The following is a 12,375-nucleotide window of genomic DNA, read 5'->3' on the forward strand; positions in this document are numbered from 1 at the left end:
AGGAAAGCCAGCGGCTGTGTGCTGATTTTAACAAAAACACTTCCTTCTTGAAGAAGGCTTGGAAACATACCTTCCTCTGTGCGTATTTTTCAGGTCTCTGAAATCCTCCTCCCAATCCACTTTTATATCATGCATACATTAACAGAAGAATTTTTTTAGCATTGCCAGTTCCACAGAAATGAGAATATGATTTTAACTGCTATCCGTACATGTTTTTGCTGGGAGCACTCAGCAGGGGACCTTGTCGGGTAGGGGACGTGCTGGCCCCTGGCCAGGGGGCCAGGGAAGGTGCCACTGTCCTCCAGACCTTGACTGTCACCAAGGACTGTCCTCAGGTATAGCCAAAGGAAACCAAAACCGGGACTGCGCCCTTTCTGGCAGGCTTTGAGAAGTGCTGATAACCCGTCACATGGGCTGCTTGTGCATTTGAGAAGCTAGCACCTCACGGGGTTGGGATTGTGGCAAAAATAAGGTAAAATTTTTAAAAAGGAAGCAAATATCATTTCCAAATTCAAGGCTGTAACTGATTACAAGTGCCTGGCTTGGAGAAAGCCCTTGCCAAATATTTGCTAAATGTTTATCTTAAATGAACACCGAGTTTTCCATTTGATGGCAAGCCTTACAGTTCTACCAGGAAAATCTTTCTAAATATTTTAGAAATTAAGCACAGATGTTTTTACACAACACAAACGACAATTTCATGCAAATCACAAGGTCTGTCTTATCGCAAGTACAATACACGGGCAGACCTCGTTTTAGTGCACCTTGCTTTACTGCACTTTGCAGACCTGCATTTTTTACAAGTTGAAGGCCCGCGGGAAGTCTGTCAGCGCCACTTTTCCAACAGCATTTGCTCACTTCATGTCTCCGTGGTACATTTTGGTAATTGTCCCAATGTTTCAAGCTTTTTCATTATTATCTTTGTGATGGTGATCTATAGTCAGCGATCTTTAATGTTACTACGACTCACTGAAGGCTAAATGAGGATTAGTATTATCAATAAATTATTTTTTAATTAAGGTATGCACATTTTGTTTTAGACCTAATGCTATTGCACACTTAGACTAGTGTGCTGTAAACATAACTTTTCTATGCACTGGGAAAAGAAAAAAATTGTGTGACCCGCTTTATTGCGGTGGTCTGGAACCAAACCCAAAATACCTCCGAGGTCTGCCTGGATGTTTTACTACATTTAAATCCATACTACGCCCTTCAGTCTCTAAGAGGTGGTCCTCACTGCATAATCCTGCCCAGTAGAACACACTTACTTGTGCAATGAAACACAGAAGCATCTCCTTAAGTCAACATTTTCTAGCAATTCTCGCAAGAACAGAGAGTAAGTTCTGAATAGAAAGTTTCTAGCTAAATAAGTTACCAAGCAGCTGTACTCAAAACCTCTGAACACACTGCAGTATCAATAGATGTCAGTGATGTATCTGGACTAACGATGAGCTAAAACACAAAAGTCCACACATTTATGGCAACCACGCGCAAGATGAACTGAACGCCTTTTTCATCTGCCACATTCAGAGTAACAGAACAGGGTGCTTCTCCAGGACTTCTTGACTGAGGGCGGGGGGGGGTCCAAGAAAACTGCAGCCACATTTGGATGCTGAGGCGGCATGTGGTCCCCATCCTGACGGTTCTACAAACTCCCTGTGTGACTTGGACAAGTCACTTCACCTCTGGGAGCCAGGCTTCCTTACACGAAGATACCCACCATCCTTTCAGAAATACAACAACGTCTCTTCTGTGGGGGGCAGTTTTACCCCATCACCTTCCAGAATGACAGAATCGCCAATTCTAAATGGAACTTCAAGAGAGAAACCAACGTGTATCCCGCTCCTGCTATGCATTGGATGCTGTAGGGACTCATACTTCGTATCAAGGCCGTGATACTCAGGTATCACCCCCAACTTGGAGGAAAGAGGCCACCTCCCCACTGAGCTGGGTCCACTGAACCCCTTGTAACTTATCTCTGCATCCCCAGTGCCTGGAACGTAGTAGGTGCTCAATGAATGTCTAATGGAGGAACTCAGGGTCACTTGCCCAGGTGAGGGTTCAAACCTAGGTCCTTCTGCCTCCAGACTGAGCTCCAGCCCAGAGACTGTGAGGTGTGTCCCCCACCCCACCCCCACCCCCGCTTCAGGCTAGAAATAGGTCTGGACCATTCCAGAAGGCCATTCCTGGTTTTATAAAATCAAGAGTGCCCAGGTAGTAGGAGAGACACTCGTTAAGACGATGACGGCTCTTTGGGACTCACTCAATATTTTGTGATTACAGAGTATCATTCAGGGGAAATGATGGTCCGCTCAAATTTTCTACCCCCTGCCGGGCATCAGTGAAAGTTACTCAGCTTTACAGCAAGTACTTCCCTTTGAAATCTGCCGCCAAGTGGACTCGTTCCCATTTACCAGAGCACTGAAGTTGGTGACAGCAGGCATCTTCTTTGGTTGGGGCCAAGCAAATGACCACTCCCAAGCTGAGGGGAGAGGTCACTTCCTTAGGTCAGGGCAGGACCTCTGTGGGTCACCCATCCGCCTCCCCTCATCGTCAGTCATTTTTAAGGGGCCCTGCGGGGCCTGGGAGAGTCTTGGTCTCCTGCTCTCTCGGTCATTAGTCTATTCTGCCACATACCTGAGTTTTCCTGTAGGCCACAGAGGGAAGCAGAAGAAACCATGTCGTCATGGGGCCCTGGCTTTGTAAAACAAGCGGCCCGGAAGACTGCAGAGGGCAGGGGTCCTCAGGAAGGAGAGGCCGCCTCTGCCGTGAGGGCCCCTCTGCCCCGTACCCTCCTCTGGCCAGGCCCACCCTGGGTCCCCTCTCCAGCCCTGCTCGGTGGCTCCTACCTGCTCCCTGCACGGTGGACATGGCTGGCTTCAGTGAGATGCCCCTGGCCGGTGGGCGGGAGCCTGAGGGCGGGAGCCAGGAAGAGTCCACTCACGCGCCAGCAGAAGGTGGGCAGGGGCCGTCATGAATGGGTGATGGAGAAGGCCACGGGGGTGGGGCCATCGCGGGAAGGGCCGGGTCTCTGGGGGGACAGAATGCTGGCTCACAATCCAAGATTCTCAGGTTCTGAGCCTGGAGTCCCGCCACTAGGAAGAGGCTCGAGGTGCCACCAACCAGATTTCACCTCTGGGAGCTCGGAGGGTTCGGTGAGAAGCCCGTTTAAGAGCACTGCCCAGGGGATCCTTGATGAAAACCATGACTTATGGTCTGTAGGGGCGGGAGAGCCACTCAGGTGACAAAATGTGACCGGCACCAAAGACAAAAGCCCAGCGTCAGGGTTTTTCCTGTGTCCCTAGAAAGTGTCAGCAGGGACTGGAGGGGTGGGGAATGTTGACACGAATAACCCCTGAAATTCCAGGAGCCAGGCCCCCCTCAGATGGGGCCACTGTTCATTCGTCTGCTTTCACGGGTTCCTCCCTTTACTTTCTGTGGACAAGTGCCTTCTGCAGTTTTGACAAAGACCCAAGGAAAGGGGAGTGGTGTCATGCACCTCCGCCAGGAGGAGCGGGTACCCGGGGTCTGTGCGGGGAGCTGGTGGGAGGACCCCGGAGGCGTGCACTCTGTTCAGGGCATGTCCTGTGCTCCCTGGGCTGCCCGTACTTTCAGCTGCTGCAGGTGGAAAGCGGTAACAGGTGTGCTGTGTGGGAGGGTTCCCAGATGCTTACCACGAACCGCCTTGCCCAAGGAACCCGTTGGCAAACCGAGCTGTTACCTGCAGTTCACATCCTTACAGCAAGCAGAGCTGGGTGCTGTAGCGTAAGTTTTGGTCTTTGGCGCTACCCACTACATAACCCTTATCCCTTTCATTTAGGAGGAGTGGCCTTTAGTGAAAACAGGTCTCTTCCTGTCTTCCTACCTGTAGCCTGTTGGAGGTGTAATCGTGTGGTCTTTCTTTTAAAGGTGACACAGCCTGCTTTTCCATCTCAGGGCTGCGGGTCCTGGCCTCTGTCACCTGCAGGCCTCCCATCTCTCCAGGCGCCCCTCACACCATGCCTGAGAGCCAGGAGGCCGGGCCGTCTGGGGTCCGCTACTCCGTCTCCTTAGCCTGCTAAGGAGGAGCCCACTCGTGACTCAGTTTCCTCTGCTGTAAAATGAGGCATTAATAGCACGTACTCACCCGACCTTTGTGAGAGGTCCAGGACACGGCACGCGGCACCAAGTGAGCGGCCATCAGCCAAGTGTGGTTACTGCCTCTGAGCACCGGTTGCTGCCTGGGGCCCCTGCACAGGGCGGTGGCACATCAGGCACTGACATTCGGTGGGACCTGACCGTCCCCCTGCTGCCCCCCACCCAGCAATCCTGGTGGATGGTGTGGGGTGGATCTTGTCATCTTTCCTGTCAGGTACATGCATATGTAATAGACTAGGGTTGCCTTTTCCCCACGTGGGGACATGTTCTGTCTTGTTCTGTAATTTGTTTTTTCCACTTGGGGATCTTTGCTCCTCCTCTGAGATACCCATGATCTCTGTCCTCTGTCTGATCGATATATGTCCCTCTTGTCGGAAGGCCAGGTCCCCCAGTTGGGATTCCATACCCAGACCCCTTTCACTTGCTGCTGGGGTTCCCAATTGTCCCAGGAGCATCCCTGCACTTTGTTTAATGCTCAATGTAACTCTCATGTCCAATGAACCAAATTTTACACATCTTTCGTTTTGCACATCTAAACAACGATTACAGATACATTAAAGTAATTCTCTTAAACAATGTAACCTGCAGTTATAAGTATGGCATGGTTGATTCTTTCGAATATTGCAAACACCTCAGACAGCAAATAAAGCTTATATTAATGTGATGACTACAAAACCAATTTCTTACTCCAAATATCAACATCATGGGTTTAACTAACATCTTCGTTATTTCCTTTATTTTTTTTTCAAATACCTTTTTCGGGTTACAGCTATCTTTACTTTGATATTCTTCCAGGATTGACGGCCCCAGGGAAGAAGAATATCATCTCTAATCAGCCGCGTTAAGGCATTTTGGTTATAGATGGAGTATTTCCTGGATAGGGCTGGATCTAGATGGTTCTTCCCAAGGCCATCAGTTGAAAGTTGCTGTTTATAAGTAAATGCCATTTGCTACATCGATCAGATTTGAAAGCTCAAACCCTTCGCATAGGTTTTAATTCCTTGCCGCCCCGTGTTTCCCCTAAAACGATGCATTTGTAGAGTCTTGCTTGGTAATACAGGATTATGTAATCCATCTTTGGGTTTTTCTGATCAACTAACCTGGTCCTGTCATTATGAATTGGTGACTTATCTGTTAGCATTATTAAAGAGTTATGTGTGTCTTATTAGTATTGCATTAAAATTAGCAGGGCCATCTAGAAATTCCATCGCCCAGAAATGAAGGGTTGAATCTTCGTGGTTAAGTTTTCTCTTCAGGACACCTGGGGAGTGCAGGATCTGGGAACACCCTGCTGAGCCTGCCCGTTACCTGGCTTCCGTGTGTGAGTGCTGGGGCAGACCCCTCCTGGCTCTCATGAGCGACCACCAGTGTGGACACTTCCTGCTTTTTGGGAGCCACTAGCTTTGTCCCTTGGTCCATGCATTTACCGGTTTCTACTTACACAGACAGAAACAAATGCACAGCATCACTTTATAATCGGGGCAGGGCGGGGGGTGGACAGCATACCTATACATTAGCAGCCGCCCAATGTATTAGTTTTCTGTGCTACACAAGAGAGGACCACAGGTTTAGCAGCTGAAAACAATGCCCGTTAATTATCTCACAGTCTCCGTGGGCCAGGAGTCTGGGCTCAGCTTAGCTGGTCTTCTGCTCAGGGTCTCACAAGGCTGCTATGAAGGGGTCGACCAGGCTGCATTCTTACCTGGAGGTCTCAGTGAGGAGAATCCGCTGCCAGGCCCATGCACGGTGTTTACAGGATTCATTTCCTCGCAGCTGATGACTGAGGGTCCTGGCTTCTTGTTGGCTGCCCTGGGATCTAGAGGCTGCCCCCGGTCCCCGGAGGCTGTTCACAGCCTGGCTGTTTGCTTCTGTAAGGCCAGCAGGAGAGAAATTTCCTAGCCTCAAAGAGCCAAGTCTCTCTTCAAAGGGCTTTTCCCTAATTAAGCCAAGCTCGACCAGGATAATCTTCATTTCGATTAACTCAGAAACAACTAATTGGGCACCTTAATTACACCAGCAAAATCCCTTTCTCTTTGCAGTGTTCTGCCAGCTAGAAGGATGTCACAGGTCCGCCCCCATTCAAGGGAGGGGGCTATATGGGGGGCCGAGATCTCGGGGGCCGCTCTCCATCTTCTGCAGTTACAACTACCTTTGTGCACACATCATAGTAACGGTTCCCTTTGGAGTTTCACTATGAGCTTGTGGCTTTGCCGCAGACCCAGAGGCCGTCTCCCTCAAGGTGTCCTGTGCCGGGTCTCCCGCCACCTGGCCTGCCTGCTGGTCCCGGGCCTTTGCACTTGACGTTCCCTCTGTCCACTTCCCTCTCCCCTGAGTGAGCCACATCCTCGTTCCTTTACTGTATTCCAGCCTCTGCTAAACTGTCGCCCCATCAGAGAAATCAGAAAACCGCTCAGAGAGGCAGCAGTGTAGGGGTCAGGAGCCAGGCTCTGAAGGGTGAACCCCAGCTGCCTCTGGACCCACCATGTGACCTCCCACCCTGAGCCCGAGGGTCGTCCTTGGTCAAGTGCGGACGGGGGTCTGGGCTCTCATAGACCCCTGGCCCACATACACAGTTATCCAACTGACTCCTTTCTACCTGGGATGAAAGTGGCTCCTTGTGTGGGTTCAGGGCAAGCTCGCCTGCCTTCCTGGTGGTCAGAGGCCCTGGTTGGGGATCCCATGCTGCTCCTGACCCCTTGCTGGTCCTTTCCACTTTCTGGAGGAATTTCCTTTATGAAGTTTCCCTTAATTTGACTTCCTTCGGATCAGGAGACATTTATCTTAGGTAACCTAATGGAAGCCTCTCGATACCTAAATCAGATTCATCCCCTCTCTCCACGACCTGGTGCCCCACCTCTCGCCGTTCACTAGTATTTGTCAAGTACTTACCATGATGCCCAAAGAACTACACCAGGCAGTGAAGTAGCTTGTCAAACAATCCCGAAACTCGCATTCCTAAAGCTTCCTTTAATAGATGAGCTTTACCACTTGGGGAGAAAGAGGCGTGACCATAACTGTAAAAGATAAATTGGAAAAGAGGTTTCACACAGAGTACTTGACCCCTAAAACATATACTTGGAAATACAATGGGGGACCAGAAAGAGGAATTCGGGAATTTACATGAAAGGCATTCACGGTAGCAGTAAGATCCAGCTGGTGTTTTAGGCGGGTAGGCAGCAAGCTCTTTAGAGCAGGAGCCTGGAGTTTTTCCTCTCTGCACCTGCACATTTATTGGCTTGAAAGTAACTGAAGAGCTGCTGCTGGGACTTATTCTTGTGAGGGGACCTCAGGAGCTTCCTGCAAGTGGTCTCCAGTCCAGGCAGGGTGAGCTCTCTGTTCATGTGGGATCTGAGACCAGCAACCATGCAAGGGGGTGAGAATGCTGCCACTGGTGACCAGTGTTCACCACCTGTCCCATCCCCCGGGTCCAAAGCAAGATGGAAGGGACAGTAAAATTCATGTACATAGCCCTGGGCATCAGTCTCAGCCCTGCCACTGAATGGGTCTACAGGACGACTGGTTTTTTTTTAATATAAATTTATTTATTTATTTTTGGCTGTGTTGGGTCTTTGTTGCTGCATGCGGGCTTTCTCCAGCTGTGACGAGCAGGGGCTACTCTTCATTGCGGTGCGCAGGCTTGTCTTGTTGCAGAGCACGGGCTCTAGGTGCGCGGGCTTCAGTAGTTGTGGCACACGGGCTCAGTAGTTGTGGCTCACGGGCTCTAGAGCGCAGGCTCAGTAGTTGTGGCACATGGGCTCAGCTGTTCCGCGGCATGTGGGATCTTTGCGGACCAGGGCTCGAACCCGTGTCGCCTGCATTGGCAGGCGGATTCTTATCCACTGCGACACCAGGGAAGCCCCTGGTGGTCTGGTTTTGAACGTTCGGTGCGAGTTTAGTGCCACTAGAAGCTCCTCAAACTGCTGTCGACCAGTAGCCGTCATGTGGCGTAGCGCAGGGTAACACATAAAGCGAGCGGAAGGTGGATCCTAAGATGCTTCTGGCAGATAACAGATAAATACAGAGACCTACAGGTATATAAACACTAGGGATTGAATGTATGAGTACAAGTTTTATTTTGCTTCCTAGAGCACAGCTTATGCTAAGCACATTACCCTGGGTCTTCTTTTGGTCTACTCCTGACCCTTGTACTTCACCCCCGACCTTATCAGTTTCTCCTCCTTAACCCCTAATTAATTGCCTTTATACACACAACTCAAAAAAAACCTTACGGGTTACAGTCTTTCCTGCCTTCTAAGGTATTTCTCTCTCCCCTCTTGGACCTTTTCAGCTCCAGGTGAAAAGCACTCTTGACCAATCTGAACTCCCAACAGTGCCCGCACGGAGCCTACCCCATAGTAAGCACTCCTAAAATGTCTGTCAAATGAACGCTTGACTTGGCTGTGTTTACATGACTTTGCATAACTGGGTGAGGGTCAGGCAGCTGGGACAGTGCCTATCACTGGCTTCCAGGTTTCGCTCACTCTTTGTTTGCTTTTAGAGGTTTTGTAGGTTTTCTCTTAGACACAAAAACATCACCTCTTCACTTCAAGGCGTCGTCGCCTGTACTTGGATGTGTGTATCTGGACGTGCACATGAACTCTGAGTTGCATTTTTCTACAGACCGTTTCTGCAAGTTTCCCTTTGCCAGAGATGGGGGAAACAGCACATTTTTAGCTGCTTCATCTAGCACCGTAAGTATCAAAGGAAAAACGAAAGTGTTGAAATTAATTTCGTTAGCAGAGTGTAAAGGAAGGACCTGTGCGGTGTGGGCCACCCCGGGAGCTGGGCACCACCCGCTGAGTGGTGAGAAGGGACCTGGAGAAGGCAGTCTGCCCAGGGTCCCGCCCTAGGGGAACCTGGCTCACGGCAGACATCTGACTGATTGGCTTTACAAGGGAGGAATGACTAAGCAGAATTAAAGTGAAAACACTGTGTACCACTTGTGAGTAAGAGTTTACTCCGAGTGAATAATAGTTTCCACAGAGAAAGGAAACTTCAAACAGTGATTAACGAAGAGATATGCCATCAGAGTTTAGCAGCAACCTGGCCACCTCCATCCGGCACATGGCGGAGAGCCTCCTGCATCATGGAGGGTGAAGACAGCCACGCACAGTGCTGGTGGAGGTGGGGGTGAGACGCAGGGTGTGTGAGATGTGTGAGGGTCGGTTCTGCTAATCTATACCCCTTTTTTTCGGGCTTTTCCAACATTTTTCAGTGCATGACTTAACCATTATCTGGGGGACTGAGGGAGGGATATTCATTCCTTTAATAAAACTTGAGTACCTATTGTGTGTTAGGCAATGATAAAGCCGTGGAAACTCCAATGTCAGTAAGAAAGGCACTCCCTTGGAGATCTCACAGTGTGGTCAGGGAGACAGATGGGATTACGATTACGATACAACATGTGATGGGCTAGAATGGAGAAAGTACAAAGTATGAGGGCGCAATAATGCAGATCTGCTTTCCCTTGGGTTCAGTAAGACTTGACCTTTGATCTGAGACTTGAGGCTGAATGAGAATGGACAGTGGAAGAAGGAAGGTGGGTGGGACGTTGGCACAGTGGGAGCTGCGTGGGGGAAGCCTAGGGGTCTGCCAGAGTGGGGAGGGCCCGCACAGGGACCTCTGCCAAGGCTCAAGCTTATAGGTTCACGGGGGACGAGGCACCACAAAACGTGGAGCCGGCGGGGAGGCTGCTGGGAAGAGCCTGAGCTCTTGCCTGTGGCTGACGGGCAACCACTGGGAAAGTCTAGCCAGCCCATCCTGGCATCAGTCCAGCCATCCCTCCCTGTCCCAAATACCAGAATATACACGGGAACGTCCGTCACCTTGAAAGCATCTCTCCATCAATCATTTGGGAGGGTGCTGGATCCAGGGTTGTTTCTAAAGTGTTTCTGGAACTTCCACTAAGCAGTGATGCAAATGGCAAGTGCACCAACCCAGCTACACAGAGATGATAAGAATAATACCAGGAACGCATGAGTGCTCTGCGGGCGCCAAGCACTGCTGGAAACGCTCCACACGCACTTTCTCACTTCATCCTCCCTCCAACCCAGAGAGGCAGGTGGTGGTGTTATTCCCATTTTGCTGATGAGGAGGACACAGGCTCAGAGGGTGAGTGGCTCACATAGTAAGTGGTGGACCTGGAACCTGAACCCACTGTGTCTGGCCCAGGAGAGAAGTGGCAGCGTTAGGATGGAGAAGAAACAGGAAACGGGGACTGCCCTGGTGGCGCAGTGGTTAAGAATCCGCCTGCCAATGCAGGGGACACGGGTTCAAGCCCTGGTCTGGGAAGATCCTACATGCCGCGGAGCAACTCAGCCCGTGTGCCACAACTACTGAGCCTGCGCTCTAGAGCCTGTGAGCCACAAATACTGAGCCCACGTGCCACAACTACTGAGCCTGTGCTCTAAAGCCTGCAAGCCACAACTACTGAAGCCCGTGCACCTAGAGCTCATGCTCCACAACAAGAGAAGCCACCGCAACGGGAAGCCCACGCACCGCAACGAAGAGTAGCCCCCGCTCGCCACAACTAGAGAAAGCCCGCGCACAGCAACGAAGACCCAATGCAGCCAAAAATAAATAACTTTTTTAAAAAAAGAAACAGGAAATGAAAGCTAAGATTAAAAAGCAGAAATAGGAATGAGGATAATCCGTTGCGGTGTGGGCAGAAAAATGCAGACCTCCCGACAATAACTGAAGAGTCAGCTCTGCGAAGGCTGGAAGGACTGGGGGTGGGGGTGGCCGATGGGGAGGAACATGGGTCCCCAGAGAGTCCACTGGGTCAGACCCTGAATCCAAGAAAACTGGCACTGAACTCTGCCACAGCCCATGAGCACTGCAAGAACCTTGGAGAGCTCCGAATTCACGCTTCTAAAGTAGAAACCAAGGCCAGAGGAAACAAATGGCTACAAAGTGTCACACACAGAACAGAGTCCAGTGGTCTCGACTTTGAGACTAATGTTTCTGCAGACTAGTGGCCACTCATGCTCCTGCTAACAGTACCCTAATTTTCCTCTGAGGAACCACGCCCTCTGTCTGGCTGAGTCCTCATGCTAAGGGTCTTAGCTCAGGCTGCTACAACAAAAATAGCACAGACTGGGGGCTTAAACAACAAATACTGCTCACAATTCTGGAAGCTGAAAGTCCAAGATCAAGGCACCAGTAGAGATGGCATCTGGGGACAGCCTGATTCCTGGCTTGAAGACAGCCACCCTCTTACTGTATCCTCACAAGGGGAAGAGGCGTGAGGTCTTTTGTGTCTCTTCTTATGAAGGCACTAGTCTCTTCATCAGGGCTCCGCCCTCATGACCTAATTACCTCCCAAAGGCCCTGTCTCCAAATACCATCCCACTGGCGATTAGGGTTTCAAGGTATGAATTCTGGGGGGGACACGAACGTATCATCCATAACAATCCACATCTGCAGACTAAGCCAGTCCACAAATGCCATTCCCTCATTACACACAAGACTCCATAATGCCATCCAGGGTGAATCAGAGGCTTCTGCCTTTTCTCCCTCTGGAGTCAACCCATGGAGGGCTTCCCCAGTGCGTCCTCAGAAGAGCAAGAACCAGAGAGGAAGGGAGGGAGACTAGGTCCAACTGACACTGCTTCAGCCTTTCTGTCTGGCTGTGCCTGGCCTTTCATCAGTCACAACTCCTTTTTTTTAATTTTTCTTTCTCCATCCCAAGGTCCACGTACAGCACTTACACCAGAGCCTGGCACCTAGCCAGCGCTCACATGGCAGTATCACTATACAAGCTACCTCGAATTAGGTTTTCTGTCATTGGCAACACAAGAGCCTGAACAGAACGGTGACCTGTTATTGCTACCACACCATGCCGTAGTCACAATTTCTCCCAAGAAGGTTAAAACTTTATGTGTACTCAGACATCTCAGTTAGATGGAAACCACCTAGACACCTGTTTCGATGCCCGAGACCAAGCGCCCAGAAGCCGGCTCCCCTCCCCCCTCCTCCAGTCCCTGCAGAGCCGCGCACCCAGGCACCTCCCTACCTGGCCCCTCTCCTCGCCTGTGGCCCAGAGAACACACCGCCTGCTCCGGCAGGTGGACCTGGGGGTGGCGGGCGGTCTTAGGGGGCGACCAGCCGGGTCCTGGGGGGCGGCGGGCGGTCTGCAGGCCCGCCTCGGTCCCGGGAGCGCGGGCAGCTCGCCCCACCACCGCAACCCCGAAGCTCAACTTCTTCGAGATCCCGGAAGTGGGCGGGCGTGCGACCCAG

At 51.0% G+C, this 12,375-nt stretch overlaps 1 long non-coding RNA gene across 1 annotated transcript; it reads right to left on the bottom strand.

Annotated features, from left to right (window-relative positions):
- Nucleotides 1–993: 993 nt before the first annotated feature.
- LOC132505614 (uncharacterized) lies at nucleotides 994–12,366 on the bottom strand. Its single transcript, XR_009535470.1, has 6 exons — nucleotides 12,152–12,366; nucleotides 7,027–7,151; nucleotides 5,840–6,005; nucleotides 4,127–4,229; nucleotides 2,850–4,057; nucleotides 994–2,647 (listed from the first exon to the last, which is right to left on the bottom strand). It is a non-coding gene; the product is annotated as an uncharacterized LOC132505614 (long non-coding RNA).
- Between the last annotated feature and the right edge of the window lie 9 nt (nucleotides 12,367–12,375).

The sequence above is a fragment of the Lagenorhynchus albirostris genome, chromosome 15, assembly GCF_949774975.1.
Source record: "Lagenorhynchus albirostris chromosome 15, mLagAlb1.1, whole genome shotgun sequence".
NCBI lineage: Eukaryota > Metazoa > Chordata > Mammalia > Artiodactyla > Delphinidae > Lagenorhynchus > Lagenorhynchus albirostris.